This window comes from Chiloscyllium punctatum, chromosome 25, assembly GCF_047496795.1.
Source record: "Chiloscyllium punctatum isolate Juve2018m chromosome 25, sChiPun1.3, whole genome shotgun sequence".
In the NCBI taxonomy this organism is placed as follows: Eukaryota; Metazoa; Chordata; class Chondrichthyes; order Orectolobiformes; family Hemiscylliidae; genus Chiloscyllium; species Chiloscyllium punctatum.
In genome coordinates, this window is record NC_092763.1 from 53,156,204 (window position 1) to 53,172,849 (window position 16,646).

At 37.8% G+C, this 16,646-nt stretch overlaps 1 protein-coding gene across 3 annotated transcripts in view; it reads left to right on the forward strand.

Moving 5' to 3' along the window:
• The first annotated feature begins 430 nt into the window (after positions 1–430).
• Positions 431–16,646, forward strand: part of tenm1 (teneurin transmembrane protein 1) — a 2,368,941-nt gene continuing 2,352,725 nt past the window's right edge. For all 3 annotated transcript variants that reach the window (XM_072595290.1, XM_072595294.1, XM_072595295.1), the window contains exon 1: positions 431–640. The gene's annotated coding sequence lies outside the window, so the exon portion shown is untranslated. The remainder of the gene's footprint in view (positions 641–16,646) is intronic.

A 16,646-nucleotide genomic window follows, 5' to 3' on the forward strand; every position in this document is an offset into this window, starting at 1 on the left:
TCATTCCCAACATATAGTCAATATCACTGAGGAATACATTAATCTTTCACATTAATGTACATTGGAACATTTAGAAGGCATATGAACAGTTAATACTAGTTTTAATCACCTCAGCTTCTTTGCAAACTGACAGTCATTTCGAATCACAGATAGGTCTGAAAGGCTCTTCTGCTGTTTCTAATATTTTCTTGGCCAAAGATGGTAACTTGTGGATAGGCAAGTAGTATCCAGTTTCTTTTTAAGTGCAAGGAAACGTGTTTTCTGAGTGTGATTATCCCTAGGATGGAGCCAGATACATTGATATAGAGGTGGAGCTTGCTTGCCAAGCCCAGTGTAATACACACTGTTTTAGTATGCGTATCACATCTTTTCTGCTACACTGCAGGGAACATGCAGTTTATCGTACAAATGTGCATCCTCTGAGCAGAGGATAAACACACTCTTACTTGCTCGAAACTGTTTGCTTGGGAAGTGAGAAGCTGAATAGTCTGAAGAAGATTCCAGTAAGCATCACGTTCATTTATTTTTTTTGCCCCCATCTGAGTGTAATTTCTATCTGTCTCGGAATGTTCACTCACTGAGAAGCAGAAAGCGTACAAGGTTACAGATTAATGAGAGAGGAAGTAACAGCTTGCACCAGGTAGGAAGCAATTTTATATCAGCATTCATTTGCTTATCACTGTCACAAGCTGAGTATTGTCCAGAGCTTGGGGTCAGCTTCTTATTTCTTGTCTCGAGTAACTAGAATCACTTGAGAAACATTAGACACAAAATAAGCTTTAACTATTTTTGTGACCTTCAGAAGACTTTAGGATGTAGCAAAAAGGTAATTGGTTCCACAAGACAAACTTTTTTTCCCAGGCATATGCTTTGAATTTGTAAGATATTTTACTTGAATAATATACCTTGACTAATTTTTGAAGTGGATATTAATTTAGCCATTATTTGTTCTCTAACTGATGCTGTTTGGAACATAGCCAGAGTAACAATACCAGTGGATTGGCAAGGTAAGAGGTGTTCAATCTTAGCCAGTGCTGCTGAATGGAACTGAAAGGATGCAGCCAAAAACAGTTCCTTGTTGTGATTGAGAATAGGCACTGACAAATTGGAGACTTGAGATTTTCTTTCTGCTTTTAGTAATCAATAACCATCACTAAATTGCCACTTCATTGTAAAGGAACTCCAGTACTGAATTTGTTTGCCAGATATAGCTGTTATTTCCAGCTCAAACTTTGCTCTCGCATTTGAAGTGCATCACTGATTTTCTCAGTTACAAGCAAGGGTTAGAATTTAACATGCATTGAAATAGCACCTAAAATGAACAGTACTGTGAAAGACAGCATGTGAGGAATGTTTTCAATCTGAGTTCTTCTGTACATTGGAGTGATTGTCTTATGTCAGGGATCAGTATAACATGAATAGGCAGCATTAGTGTCTGCTTGTACACAGCAGGCAAGTTTCCAGATTAATATTTTCCACTTCTTGCTTTTTAAAAGTTTGTCTTCAAATCTTACTTCCCTTTTCGCCATATGATCAAAAAGTTGTATGAATAGAATTGCCATATGAATAGAATGTATAAAAAAAGTTCTGTCAATAGCTAGCAGGAAGCATAATTCTATGCCATTTATTATACTACTTTTCAGTCTCAACTCCATGTCAAAATGTTGCTGATGAATACCTCATTATCATAAAGCTATTCACTTAATAGGAACTTATTGTTTAGAAAGTAAGTTTTTTCTATTGTACTGATGATCACCCACATCTTGTCTTATTCAGCGCTCTGACTAATGTTTTCATTCTTTCATTCTCCATGGATGTGCTCATTATCAGTAAGTTATCTGAAATATTCAATGTGTCCTTCATGATTACTCTCCCTGTTTCATAAGATCTACTTTAACATGTATTAATTTTTGTTTACCATTTGCACCCTAACTGCATATTTGATGATGAACAACTTTAGACTCAAATCTTTGACTTTGTCGTTGATACTCAAACAATGTAGAGTTAAAATTGTTTTCCTTTTTGAACTGCTACAAAAAAAAAGAGATTATATTTCAAAGGATAAGTTTACTTGCTATCTTACACGAGACACACCTACTCTGGTGTGGAATACGTAGCTTAGTTGTACATTCCACTTATTTTTATACATAATACAGTAACAGTGATTGGCAAGGCTGGCTTTTTGTCTTGAGTCCAATAAATGAGCCAGTTCGCTGAGCCTGATGATTTTTTTTGTCAACCTTTGAGGAGTTAAGACTGTCACAGTGAAAATGTAAATGAGACTAAATGTGGATGCAAAGAGGGAGATAGAAATTTGAAAAAAATTAAGTCCTAACTGTCCCAATAAAAGAATTGGATTACAACAACAAAAAATAATGGATACGTTTTCAGATGTTTGTTATCGGTGCAGAAGTTGTAAGTGCATGAGTGAAGAAAGAACTTTCACCTCTCTCAAACTTTGCACTGAGTTATGCTTTCACGATAAATAATGCATAAAGGTTGCACTATTGGAAAACATTCCAGCTGTGATATTTTGAAAAGAAAAAAAGAAACACGGCAGTGGTCGGATGGTAAGTTGACGTTATTTTCCAAAAATAATTCCAGCAATGTGTTGAATTGCATTTTTCATCTTTTTCTCTCCTCCCCATGCCATTTTCTCACCTTCATTCCTGCAAACGATGATTCATGCAGCGATAGAATTGTCTAGGCACCAGCTGTACTTCACTCAAGCGATCAGTCATTCCAAAATCTAAGCTGCGAATTTTCGCAGGTTATTCAACCATGAAATGTGTGGGTGGTAGCAGAGAAAAGCTCTGCTCTCTCTCTCTCTCTCTCCCTCTCTCCCCCAAAATTCCCTTACAGGTGTATTTTTCAGCACAGGTTCCTGAATAATGGTCAGAATTTAACAATGTTCATATCACACCTGCTTTTTTATGTTCGATATTAGTGCAGTTCTAGGTCAGGCACATGCCTTACCTTTATCATTCTGCATCAACAAGTGTAATTTCTGAGTAAGATAAGCAATATATATTTAAAATTGTCCATATTCTGTTCACCCCTTGCCCAGATGCTCTGAATATGGAATAATTAATTGTTTGATGTTGCTCCATCTAGTGGTTCATTTAAAAATTGGCAATAGAAATTAAAATCAACTCTTGGGCTGATGCCGACCAGAAAGCTGCCCTCAGGGTCAAATCATTGGTTTTCCATCGTGCTTTGATTCAAAATCTAAACAGATGGAGTGAAAGTCTCTGAACTGCATGATTGCTTGTCATTGCTGAGTTTCTCAAGGTAATTAAAAGATGGTGAGGACACAGGTACCTTTTACACTTCATGCAGAAAACTTGAACATGATGTCTTCTGTTTCACCCATGGGTCGATTTCTAGCTAGTCATTTAAAACGAAGAATGTGAACTGGAAAGTGGAACAGAATAGTTATCTGGGCACTGTGACATATTTGATATATTGGGTAGAATGCAGAATAGCACACAATTTCAATGATTATGGCAGTGACATAAGGTGAAAATGAAATTGGAGGAGATCATAAATAAAATTCTAAAACAAGTGACAATTAAAATAGTAGGTTTTATTTGGGAAGTAAAAGAAACAGCGAAATGAATAGATATGGATAGAAATTTAGTGAAGGGTACATTGATTTTTATTAGGTGAACTGCATAACATTTGTTTCAGATAATTTTGATGCATTTTGGTGGTGGGCTTTGCAAGCAGTATTGTGATGATCACAGTAAGGATGGAGGTAATGTGGAAAAAAAATAAGTTGAAAGTCAAAAAATGGTTCTGGTATTAGCTTTTACAGTTCTGAGATGCATCTTGAAAACTATTTTCATGGGATAGGCATTTCCTTGGTCACTATTGAGTGGTAATATAGCATTTGAAAATATTTCCTTTGATAATTAAAACAGATAGTGTTTGCAAACTCATTACTTCTATTGCTCAGGCATGTATAGCTATGTGACATCGTATAGTGAAACTGTTATATTTTCATATTTAAAAACTAAAATAATTCAATTTTAAAAATGCTACGTATTAAAAAGCAGATGACAATCTATCTAATGGGATAGAATTATATGCTGTATAGAAGGTGATTTAATGACATGATCAATGTTCTTTATAGCTCAGTAAAAGAATGAGTTTCAATCTGTATAATACTTCTTACAACCTATAAATCTTAAATATGTTTAAAGCTACTTAAATAATTTTAATATCTAGTTACTGTTGTCATGGTAGGAAATGTGGCAAATGATTTGTATGGAGCAAGCTCTCATCGGTTGTGAAACATTTGGCCAAAAATTATTTTATGTCTAAGCCTTCTGTCAAAAACGTAATCCTTTGGCCTACCCTTCTCTAGATCCTCCGTCCAGCTTTTTCTGCCCAGAATCCACCCCCTGCCCCACCCCTCGGTCCTTGCCTGTGTCTGCTTTCTTGGCCTCAACACTTCATGTGGATATGTTCAAGGAAATGTAATTTGTCCACTGTTCCTGATGACAAAACAGCAATATAGTGTTAAAAATTTAACATTGTTTCAAATACAATTGTCAAAGAGGGGATGGCTAAAATGTATGGTGCCGCAGGTGAAAGAAATTGCTGCAAACATTGTAAAATCAAAACGTTGAAATAAATGCTGCATGGACTGCCAGTACCCGGACAAAATCTGATGAGTTCAAGTTACAAGCTACACTCTGTCTGAACTCAATTAATTTTATTACAAATGGCCATGATTCAATAATATTTAAGGTATACTATAGAAGCAGCTGCACGAGCATGGTAAAATTCAACTTTTGTTTATTTTGTCAGACTCCATGAGATAAATGAACCACTTAAGATTCTATAAACAGCAACTTGAATTGGATGTTAATGGAAATGTTTAATAATTGTTATGTTTTGTCTGATATGAACCACTGTTTGCTTTTAAAGTGGTGGGAACAGTTCACCTATGATTGTTAAAAGAAGACAAAATCAGACTGCTCAATTGTTTTATTGCTGGCTTCCATTTGCCAAATTATCACAAGCCAAATTTTTATTTTGCTGAGAAACTGACTACTTTTCATACCTGTTCAATTGTACCCTTAATTGGAGGATGTGAACAGTCATTGACCAAAATGATTTGCATGGAAGGAAATAGCTGTGTGCTATTTTGGAAAGAGGAATGGAAAGTAGGGGATACATCTGGGAAATCCTGGAGTGTCCATTTGGAAATGCTTGGATAGTATGGGACAAATGGAAAATATCCTGTTAGCTGTAGCAGGGATACTAAGGTCACATTTATATTAACAATGTGGATATATTCAAAAGGCAAGTCCAAGACATACTTCAGTGAATTTAATATATCACAGAGAAAGAACAGAATGATATTCTTTTAAATTCTGCAACTGGAAAAGTGAATACAATGGCTGTTCCTAGTGCTCAGGCTGTATCCCGTCTCTTTGTTTTACATGTACAGTAAGTGTTACCCTTGCATCATTTTGGTTGTAATGTCACCTTTGCAAACAACCCCTAAACAATTGTTTTCTTAGAAACTGATATTAAAAATATAAAACCAGATATTATGAAGGCATCATATTTAATATTTTGAGCACTCCATTTTTGAAGGATTGTGCAAAAATTAATTTATTTCAAGTGCTGTGAAGCAAAAAAAAGTCAAAAAGATAAATTGAAATTTTGTTTAACAACATTTTTCTTGGACACTATATGTTCAAGCTAATTACTGGACTGGCTTGCTTGGAGCCTCCAGACTTGGTTTACTGACTACCTGAAAAACACTGTTCATTCAGGACAGGTAGTAGTTTTAGCTTTCACTTGAGGAAGCCTGCTGACAAAAATGCTTTTCACCTCATGTCTTTTGTTCCTGAAGGATCTTTAGGTGTGAATGTGTTTAGAAACCTAATGGTACTCTTGAAAAGCAACTGCAAGGCATCTCACTAATGTATTTCCTGAGCAAGTTGCAACTATCTAGACTCCGAAGAAAATTTCCATGACTAATGTCATGCTTGTACATGTCAGAATGCCTAATCAACAATGTTATGAAAATTTCACTCTTGATCCTATTTATCTTTCTTTAAGATCTAAACATTATTGGCAAAATGAAAATGGTAATTTTCTAAATTGAATCTCTGCAGAGAAAAATGTCTTTACCTGGTTTGTGTGTGTGCATGTGTATACATTTCTGAGGTCCTTTAGAGAAGTCCACATTCATATTTTCATGCTAAAAACCGTGTGTTAACCGATTCTACATCTTTCATGCAATCAATTTGTTAGATAACAAATCAGTAATTTGTAGTTATTAAAGAAACCTGGTAATTGAATCATTGTTATTTTTCAGTCTAAAATGGAGAAATCATATAATTGACCATATTAGAGACTGGATAAAACAATTAAATTTATATTGTGAACTATGGATTCATAGTTCACAAAGGTAGTGCACTGCTCCCATTTTAGTGTGAATATAAAATTTGGAGGTTTGCATTGGGATTGCCAATGCTGACAATGTATAATAGGAAGTGGGCTAATAATAATTGGATCATGATACCATTTGTTTGTGCATTATTAAACTAAAATAGATTTAGCTGTTGTTTAAACTTTTCCAGAGGTGACCCTTTCATCCAAATTTTTAATTCGGAATTTATAAAATGGACCAAGGAAGTAGGCATACCTGGGGAATATAGCACAGCATTTGAAGAGAGACAATACAATGCTGTTTGTGCATCAGTTGAATTAGCAAGATGAGGAATCTTGAATAAGAAACTGAAATGAAAATATTGAACTTGAAAGAACGGAAGAAGGTTAAAAAGGAAAGGAAGAATATGAAGAAAGAGTGCTTCATAATGAAGAAAGAGAAAGACAATAAAAAGTTGATTCTAGAGTTTCAGCTCTGAAAGAAGGGAAAAGGAAAGTGAAAAGAGGCAGGAGAAAGAAAGGAAATGCTGGTTTCAAAGGATGGAACAGAAAAAGAATTGTGTCTCAGTCTCCAAAGGACCATCTGATGGCAACGGCTTTGAGATCAAACCAAAGCTCAGTGGGGCATTTTTCAAATTTGTGACAGCAGTTTCAATGTATAATTAAAGGGATATAGAAGCATTTTTCAGGTGGTAATAATATTGTTTGTATAAGGTGAACTATTGAAAGCATGTGTTAGTGGTTCCCATCGGGCAATCAGGAAGATTGTTACAGTAAATTATTTGATTGATACTTTTTCTGATGAACCAAGTGTATCAATTACAATATCAATATGCTGAAGTGATTCCACTGACAGAAGGAGGATAAGTAAGCACACGTTTAACAAGTGGTAAGGATTGGAGAGGAAGAAATAGAGAGTGATGATGCAGAAAGAGACCTGGACAGTTCCCAAATTGAACCACCTACTGTCCAGTTAGCTAACACTGAGTTATTTCAGAGGTTAGCCACAATGAAGAAACTTAAGAAGGCTACTCAGAGAGTTCAGAGGAATCTGCAGCCATAAACCATTGGGTCGACCCTGAGCCATACAAAATGCAGATAAAGGAGAATATTCCCCAGTAATACAGCTTTCTTATCACTTGGTCCAGAGAAACACGCCAAAATGAAAATGGAAATCCAATCCATGCTGGAAAGCTAGCTACCTGAACCTAGTTAAAACAACAGAAATTCCTGGTCATTTTAATGCCTAAGTTGCTAGTTCAACCAGGTTCAGTATAGACTACAGAAAGGTCAATGTAGTAACAAATGTAGATTCTTACTCAACTCCTCATGTAAAAAACCCTATGGGTAAAGTTGGTATTGTAAAATATCTTTGTCCCTTTAACAGATCTGTGTAGAACTTGGTAGGTTCCTTTAAGATCCTGAGAAAATGCCAAATCATCTTTACAAATGTCAAGTGATTGCATTCCATCTGAAAAATACCCCAGTCACTTTTTTTTTTCAGAGATTCAAATTGTAACCAATGTTCTTTCCGGTGAGATTTACCTTGATGAAGGGCTGCATGTAGTGAATCGTTTAAGACCACTTTAACAATTAGAAGTTCTCTTTGGTAATTTGCAATCAGTTGATTTGATGATAAATGTTTCCAAAAGTCAGTTTGCAAGTGTGAGCATCCCACCTAGGGCCTATTGTAGTGCAAGGACTAGTGCTGCCAAGAACAGCAAATGTACGATCGTTCACGCAATTCCTTGCTGCTAAAATGAAAAGTGATTCATTTTTTTAGGGGCTGGATAGAATCTATACCAAATTTGAATCAAATTTGATCACTATAATTGTTCCACTGACAGATTTACTGCAAAAGAAAACTACAAGGATTGTCAAGCATCTTAAGGGAGATAAAAATTTAGGATTGACACTTGGGTTCAGAATGTGGCATACTTGCATGTACAGGAAGATACAAACATTCATAAGCAAGGCACTGTTCTTCACAGATGCAAACATGTAAACAATTTGCCCTGGCAGGCAATGTAAAGTTGCAATGAGGAAACTGAAAGTACCATGCAGAGGGACCATGTGTAGATAGGACAGATATACTTGAGCAATTGTTGCAAAACTTGATTTAAATTGGAAAATCTGTATTGACAGAAGGTATGAGGAAAATTAAATAAATTTAATATTTTTAAATTTCATTTGTTATCACATGCACTGAAATAGTGAAAAGTATTATTTTGCATGCTGTCTAGACAAATCATAACATATGTAAATACATTAGAGTAATAGAATAGAATACAGAATAAGAAAAGTGCAGAGAAAGATTGACTCTGATGTATGAGATGTCCATTCAAAAGTCTGATTACAGTGGGGAAGAAGCTGTTCTTGAATTTGCTGGTACATATTTTCAAACTTTCATATCTTCTGAGAGTGGAAGAGAATATAATCGGGATAGGAGGGTGTTTATAATGTTGGTTGCTTTCCAAAGGCAGCAGAAAGTGTAGACAGAGTCAATGGAAAGAAAACTCAATTTTGTGATGGTCTGCATTGCATTCACAACTCTCTGTAATTTCTTCCATTCTTGGATAGAATAGTTATGATACTATGCTGTGGTGCATCCCAATAGGATGTTTTCTATAATGCATCCATAAAAAATGTAAGAAGAGTCATTGTGAACATGCCAAATTTCCTTTACCTCTGAGGAAGGAGAGACATTGCTATGCTTACTTGACTGTATTGTCAACATGGATGAATCAGGATAGATCGTTGATGATATTTGCTCCTAAGAACTTGAAGCTCTCATCTTCATCCACTTCAGCACCTTTGATACAGACAGGGATGCATCCTCCACTCCACTTCCTGGAGTCAATTACCATCTCCTTTGTTTTGCTGACAAGGGAGAATTTGTTGTCTTTACACCATACCGCAAAGCTGTCAACCTGTTTCCTGTACTCTGCCTTGTTGAGATAATATCCACTACAATGGTGTCACCAGCAAATTTGTAAATGGAACTATGGTGGAATGGCCACATAGTTGTGAATGTGTAAGCAGTATAGTAAGGGTTTAAGTACATAGCCTTGAGGGTCACTGATGTTGTGGATTATTGTAGTGGAGGTGTTATGACCTATCCTTATGGATTGTGGTTTACATCAGAAAGTTGAGAATTTGGTTGCAGAATCTGTATATACTAAAAACCATACATCTACCCTCTTCCTTTTATCACAATCTTTCCCATTGTAAATTACATCCATATTTACCATTTCAATGTTTCTGTTAATATTCATTATTGTTATTTGTTAACAAACTTAGCTGGTATGGGAAGTAAAAACTACTATTGACAACACTCAGCATTAGAAGCCAGCCATCTATCTAAATAAACCAACTGAGTGTCACACAACCTCAACCTTGTCCCTTGCCAAAGCCCAGTTTTATCTTTTTTTCTGAGACTATTGCTCTGGGATGACTCATACTCAGGAAGGCAGGTTCATTTTATTCTGGCCTGGCTCTTTTCTCATTTATGATTTGTAAAACCATAAGGGAACAGTTTCTGTTCAGAGAATTGATCTACTCTTGAGAAATTTTCTCAAAAATCACCTCTGGACTTTCTTCTGGAAGCCTTTCAATTGAGTCAAAACTACAGACTTTGTTTGTAATCACACATTGTCATTAAATAAAACAAATTAAAAGTGAACAACCTATAATTCATTTTCAACTGAAACTAGAGCTCTGAATTTCTCTATGGTGGAGAACATCTCTGCTGTGACAAAAATGCCAGATATTGGATATACCACACCTAACATGTCTCGTTTTTGCAGGGGCAGGATTGGAGGGTGAGCTGTCATTGCATGTGCATCATTTCTGGTGGTAGCTGGCTTTTCCTAAAATCAGATTTTGCCATCCTTGGTGTCTGGAACACAGAATGTGCAACTTAGACTGACAAGACCTGATCTATTTCCAGTGCATTTCTTTTTGATAGCTAAAGGTCCCTTTGAATTATTGCAGATACAGGATCTGCAGATACAGTGCCAGGATACTTGAGGGGTAGAGGTTGGAAATGTTTGGGTTGGGGACTGTTCAGGATCTCTTTGGGAGGTTTAGGTGCCCTGTGGAATTGTAAAGAAGATGGTGAGCAAGTGCCTTGGAAATGTTTAACTTGTCAAGAATCTCAACAAGTGTCAAGACCGCCAGGAAATGTCAACAGTATTGAAATGTCAAAAAGCTTGAAAAGGAACAAGAAGTATCAAACTGCTATATGTGACAACAAGTGTCACATTTTGAAATTGAGGTCATAAAACTGCATTGTTTTGTCTCTTGCTTGCATGCGAACATGTGGGCACTAGGTGATTTGGAATGGTGGGTGAAAATAGGCAATTGAGATTGAGGTGTTAGAGACCACTGAGATGGGTAGAGGGAATTAGACTGTATGGATTGAGTTGGAAGGGACAGGGGAAGTGTGTGCGTAGTGAAGAGTGTGTGATTGACAGATAAGGCTGAAAGAATGTTTTATAGTCTTCCTTTCTTTGGAAAATAAGGTTGTCTTTGGTGCAGGTAACACTTTGGGATTGTGGGTGGTCTGCATTTGCATGAAAACAATTGCATTAATTCCTTGGGATTAGTAAAACTGTCAAGAAATTCTCTAAAAAGGAATTTGAAAAGAACAGTGACAGTGACTTCAGATGATTGATTTCAAGCTAACATTTTCACAGTGGGGTACCTATTGATGGACAGTTCTAACTGCTTAATGAATTGAAATGTTTGTTGACATAATGGATTAAGCACTTACATTAAATATTTATTTGTATAAATAAATTATTGAGCTCTTGTATCAAATATTTGTTTTCATAAGGGATCCTTTGATTTAGATTAGATTTGTTTATTTTATCAGTGAGTTTTTTTTTCAGTACTGCCATCCTGAATTGACTGGTTACTTCATTTTTGTATCAGAATGTCTCGAGTTATGTCATGATTGGAAAAGGAAGGGTAAATGTTGATGACTGGGGAGTATGAGTTGGCTGTGATATGGTATAGTTAAAAAAGTTCACAGGAATGAGGAGTGATACCATATAGGGTATGAGAATTCATGGGGATTGATGTTTTGGAACAGATTGACATGAAGAATGAAGACTGAGAGCAAGATTATGTTTTAATCATGAGTTTTAAACTTAGATAACAGTACTTGAGCCCCAATACAGCTTTCCACTCAGGCTGCCTAAGGAACTAAGCAGCTTCTTAGTCTGGCCCCAGGCCCAATCCAGCCCCAGATTCCCCTCTACCCTTTTGGATTGAAAGTTAGATGATTATTTTTAAATGCTGGGTCCACAGAGTGGAGAATTCTGCTGACTCTGTACACCCAATCAGTGAATGAAAATTGGAATTCTAAGGTCAACGTTCTTGCCTTTAATGTAACACACATTGGGGACATTTCCAACCAGCTTCATAATCACTTACAAATTAATACTTTGGCATGTTTTGTTCCATACTGATTGCTCTTTGAATGTGTGAGAAAGTGTTGAGGCTTCAATATATCTTTGAAAACAAAACCATGCTGCCATCAAGTTATGTTCTACTATTTAATGAAAACATTCCAAGCATTGGATAAGAATTACTAAAACAGTAATATTGGTTATTTACAAGACCATAAGACATAAGACCATAAGACATAGGAGTGGAAGTAAGGCCATTCAGCCCATCGAGTCCACTCCGCCATTCAATCATGGCCGATGGGCATTTCAACTCCGCTTACCCGCATTTTCCCCACAGCCCTTAATTCCTCGAGACAACAAGAATCTATCAATCTCTGCCTTGAAGACATTTAGCGTCCCAGCCTACACTGCACTCTGCAGCAATGAATTGCACAGGCCCACCACTCTCTGGCAGAAGAAATGTCTCCGCATTTCAGTTCTGAATTTACCCCCTCTAATTCTAAGGCTGTGTCCATGGGTCCTAGTCTCCTCACCTAACGGAAACAATTTCCTAGTGTCCACCCTTTCCAAGCCATGTATTATCTTGTACGTCTCTAAGTCTCCCCTTAATCTTCTAAACTCCAATGAATACAATCCCAGGATCCTCAGCCGTTCCTCATATGTTAGACCAAGCATTCCAGGGATCATCCGTGTGAATCTCCGCTGGACACGTTCCAGTGCCAGTATGTCCTTCCTGAGGTGTGGGGACCAAAACTGGACACAGTACTCCAAATGGGGCCTAACCAGAGCTTCATAAAGTCTAAGTAGCACAACGGTGCTTTTATATTCCAACCCTCTTGAGATGAGTGACAACATTGCATTCGCTTTCTTAATCACAGACTCAACCTGCATGTTGACCTTCAGAGATTCCTCGACTAGCACTCCCAGATCCCTTTGTACTTTGGCTTTACGAATTTTCTCACCGTTTAGAAAGTAGTCTGTGCTTTTATTCTTTTTGCCAAAGTGCAAGACCTCGCATTTGTTCACGTTGAATTCCATCAGCCATTTCCTGGACCACTTTCCCAAACTATCTAGATCCTTCTGTAGCCTCCCCACTTCCTCAGTACTACCTGCCTGTCCACCTAACTTCGTATCATCTGCAAACTTCACTAGAATGCCCCCAGTCCCTTCATCCAGATTATTAATATATAATGCGAACAGCTGTGGCCCCAACACTGAACCCTGCGGGACACCGCTCATCACCGGCTGCCATTCCGAAAAAGAACCTTTTATCCCAACTCTCTGCCTTCTGTCAGACAGCCAATCCTCAGTCCATACCAGTAGCTCACCTCAAACACCATGAGCCCTCACCTTGCTCAGCAGCCTCCCATGTGGCACCTTATCAAAGGCCTTTGGAAATCTAGATAGACCACATCCACTGGGTTTCCCTGGTCTAACCTACTTGTCACCTCTTCAAAGAATACCAACAGGTTTGTCAGGCATGACCTCCCCTTACTAAATCCATGTTGACTTGTTCTAATCAGACTCTACTCTTCTCAGAATTTAGAAACCTCATCCTTAATGCTGGGTTCTAGAATTTTACCAACAACCGAGGTTAGGTTAATTGGCCTATAATTTTCCATCTTTTGTCTTGATCCTTTCTTGAACAAGGGGGTTACAACAGCAATCTTCCAATCATCCGGGACTTTCCCTGACTCCAGTGACTCTTAAAAGATCTCAACCAATGCCTCCGCTATTTCCTCAGCCACCTCTCTCAGAACTCTAAGATGTATCCCATCGGGGCCAGGAGATTTATCAATTTTAAGACTTTTTAGCTTTTCTAGCATTATCTCTTTTGTAATGGCAACTATACTCAACTCAGCCTCCTGACTCCCTTTAATTGTTGGGATATTACTCAAGTCTTCCACTGTGAAAACTGACGCAAAGTACTTGTTAAGTTCTCCTGCTATTTCCTTATCTCCCATCACTAGGCTTCCAGCATCAGTTTGAAGTGGCCTAATGTCTACTTTTGCGTGTCGTTTGTTTCTTATATATCGAAAGAAACTTTTACTGTCATTTCTAATATTACTGGCTAGCCTACCTTCATATTTGATCCTCTCCTTTCTTATTACTCCCTTTGTTATCCTCTGTTTGTTTTTGTAGGCTTCCCAATCTCCTGATTTCCCTTTACTTTTGGCCACTTTATAGGATCTCTCTTTTTCTTTAATACATTTCCTGACTTCCTTTGTCAGCCATGGCTGTCTAATCCCTCCCTGGATAATCTTTCTTTTCTTGGGGATAAACCTCTGTACAGTGTCCTTAATTATACCCACAAACTCCTGCCATTTTTGCTCTACTGTCTTCCCCACTAGCCTCTGCTTCCAGTCTATTTTCGTCAGTTCCTCTCTCATGCCCTCATAATTACCTTTATTTAACTGTAACACCATTACATCGGATTTTGCCTTCTCTCTTTCAAACTCCAGACTGAACTCTACCATATTATGATCGCTGCTTCCTAAGGGTTCCCTTACTTTAAGATCTTTTATAAAGTCTGTTTCATTGCAGAGCACTAGGTCCAGAATAGCCTGCTCCCTTGTGGACTCCATGACAAGCTGTTCCAAAAAGCCATCCTGTAAGCATTCCATGAATTCCCTTTCTTTGGATCCACTGGCAACATTATTTACCCAGTCCACCTGCATATTTAAGTCCCCCATGATCACCGTGACCTTGCCTTTCTGACATGCCTTCTCTATTTCCCGGTACATGTTGCGTCCCTGGTCCTGACCACTGTTAGGCGGTCTGTACACAACTCCAATTATGTTTTTTTTTCCTTTGTGGTTCCTCAATTCCACCCACACAGACTCCACATCATCTGGCGCTATGCCATTCAGTGCCATAGATTTGATTTTGTTCTTAACTAACAAGGCAACCCCACCCCCTCTGCCGACCTCCCTGTCTTTTCGATAAGTTGAAAATCCTTGGAGGTTTAACTGCCAGTCCTGACCCCCCTGTAACCAAGTGTCTGTGATGGACTATTTGCAAACTGTAGTTGTGCTGTATGCTGAACGCAGAGTCATGGAACATTGAAATCAAATCCTCTGACAGTGGTAGTCATTGAGAGCAGTACTGCTCCTTAAAAGCATATATGCATCACCTGACACCATCCACCTATTCATTGCTGGTACAAGTCAGAGCTCTATAATTGCACAATTATGTTCCTAACACTTGGTCTGTCAGCAGCCTCAAGTATTATCCACTACCCTTCTTTAAAGTTCTAGTAAATGGAAAATCTTTTCACTTGTATAAAAGGCAGTTAACCTGTTCACTTGCATCTTGAATGTTGCCTGTCCCATTTGCCTGCCTTCCTGTTAGGGGAGGGCGGAGGGTTGTCCACACTGCTTCTCATCCACTTGATAATTATTGTCATCAGGGATCAACAAGGGGACTGATTTTGGAATTATATTTGCAACAATTAAGGTCCCAAGTTGTGTTCTAAGGTACAACCCTGCAAAGAATATAAGTATGTAAGACTGTTCACTTACAACGTTCATAAATTGATGGATAGAGTTTTGTAATTCAATCAAAGCTGAAATAAAAATGCCACCACAGTTCTTCAACTGCTTCACAATGGAATGACAACAACCGTCTTAAGTAGGAGAGCTGAACAGTCATGTTCAAAATCTATAGCAAAGTGAAACAAGCATGTGTGGTAGCTGGGGAGGTGATGGTCTCATGGTATTATTGCTGGACTGTTAATCCAGAGACTCAGATAATGTTCTTGGGACCTGAGTTTGATTCTTGCCACAGTAGATGGTGGAATTTGAACTTAATTAAAAAGAAATCTGGTATTACAAATCTAATGATAACCATGAATCTATTGTCAATTGTTAGAAAAAGCCTTTGATTCACTAATGTCCTTTAGGGAAGGAAACTGCCGTATTTATCTGGTCTAGCCTACATGTGACTCTAGATCCACAGCATTATGGTTGACTCTTAACTGCCCAATAGATGGGCAATGAATGCTATCTGGCAAGTAATGCTGTCATCCCAGAATTAATAATGTTAAGAAAGCTCTCATATTATTTATAATCTATCTAGTATTGCTTATTGAACCCATCAGACTAGCTATCCTCTGGTAGGTATTACTGATGAAGGGCTTTTGCCCAAACCATCGATTTTCCTGCTCCTTGGATGCTGTCTGAACTCCTGTGCTTTTCCAGCACCACTCTAATCCAAAATCTGCTTCTCAGCACCTGCAGTCATTGTTTTTACCTATGTGTATTAAATACTGCCTAAATTGAAAAAGTCTTCAATCCCTGTTAGTTCCATGCCAAGATTTGACTGACCATAAATGACACATCAATACAATGTTTGATCCGTTCTGTACAAAATTTGCAAACTGTTTTCAATCTCTTCAATTCTTGATATCAGAGACTCAACCCATCCTTTAAATGTTTCCAAACAAACCTCATGAATTAGCCCACACCTGGTCAGCCAGTTATTTGATCTTGCATATATGTTGAAAGAGAGATTATGGAATTTATTGCGCATTTCCATATCTTGAGAGCCAACTTTCTCACAACACTACCATTAACAAGAAGTTACAGCACTGAATCAACTATCCCAGTTCTGTCTTCTACAAGCTATGACAGTGAGTGTTTGACTTCCCGGCGGATGCAAGTCAACAAAAGACATAACTGGCAGAAAGTGAGGACTGCAGATGCTGGAGATCAGAACTGAAAAATATGTTACTGGAAAAGCGCAGCAGGTCAGGCAGCATCAAAGGAGCAGGAGAATTGACGTTTTGGGCATAATTCCTGAAGAAGGGCTTATGCCCGA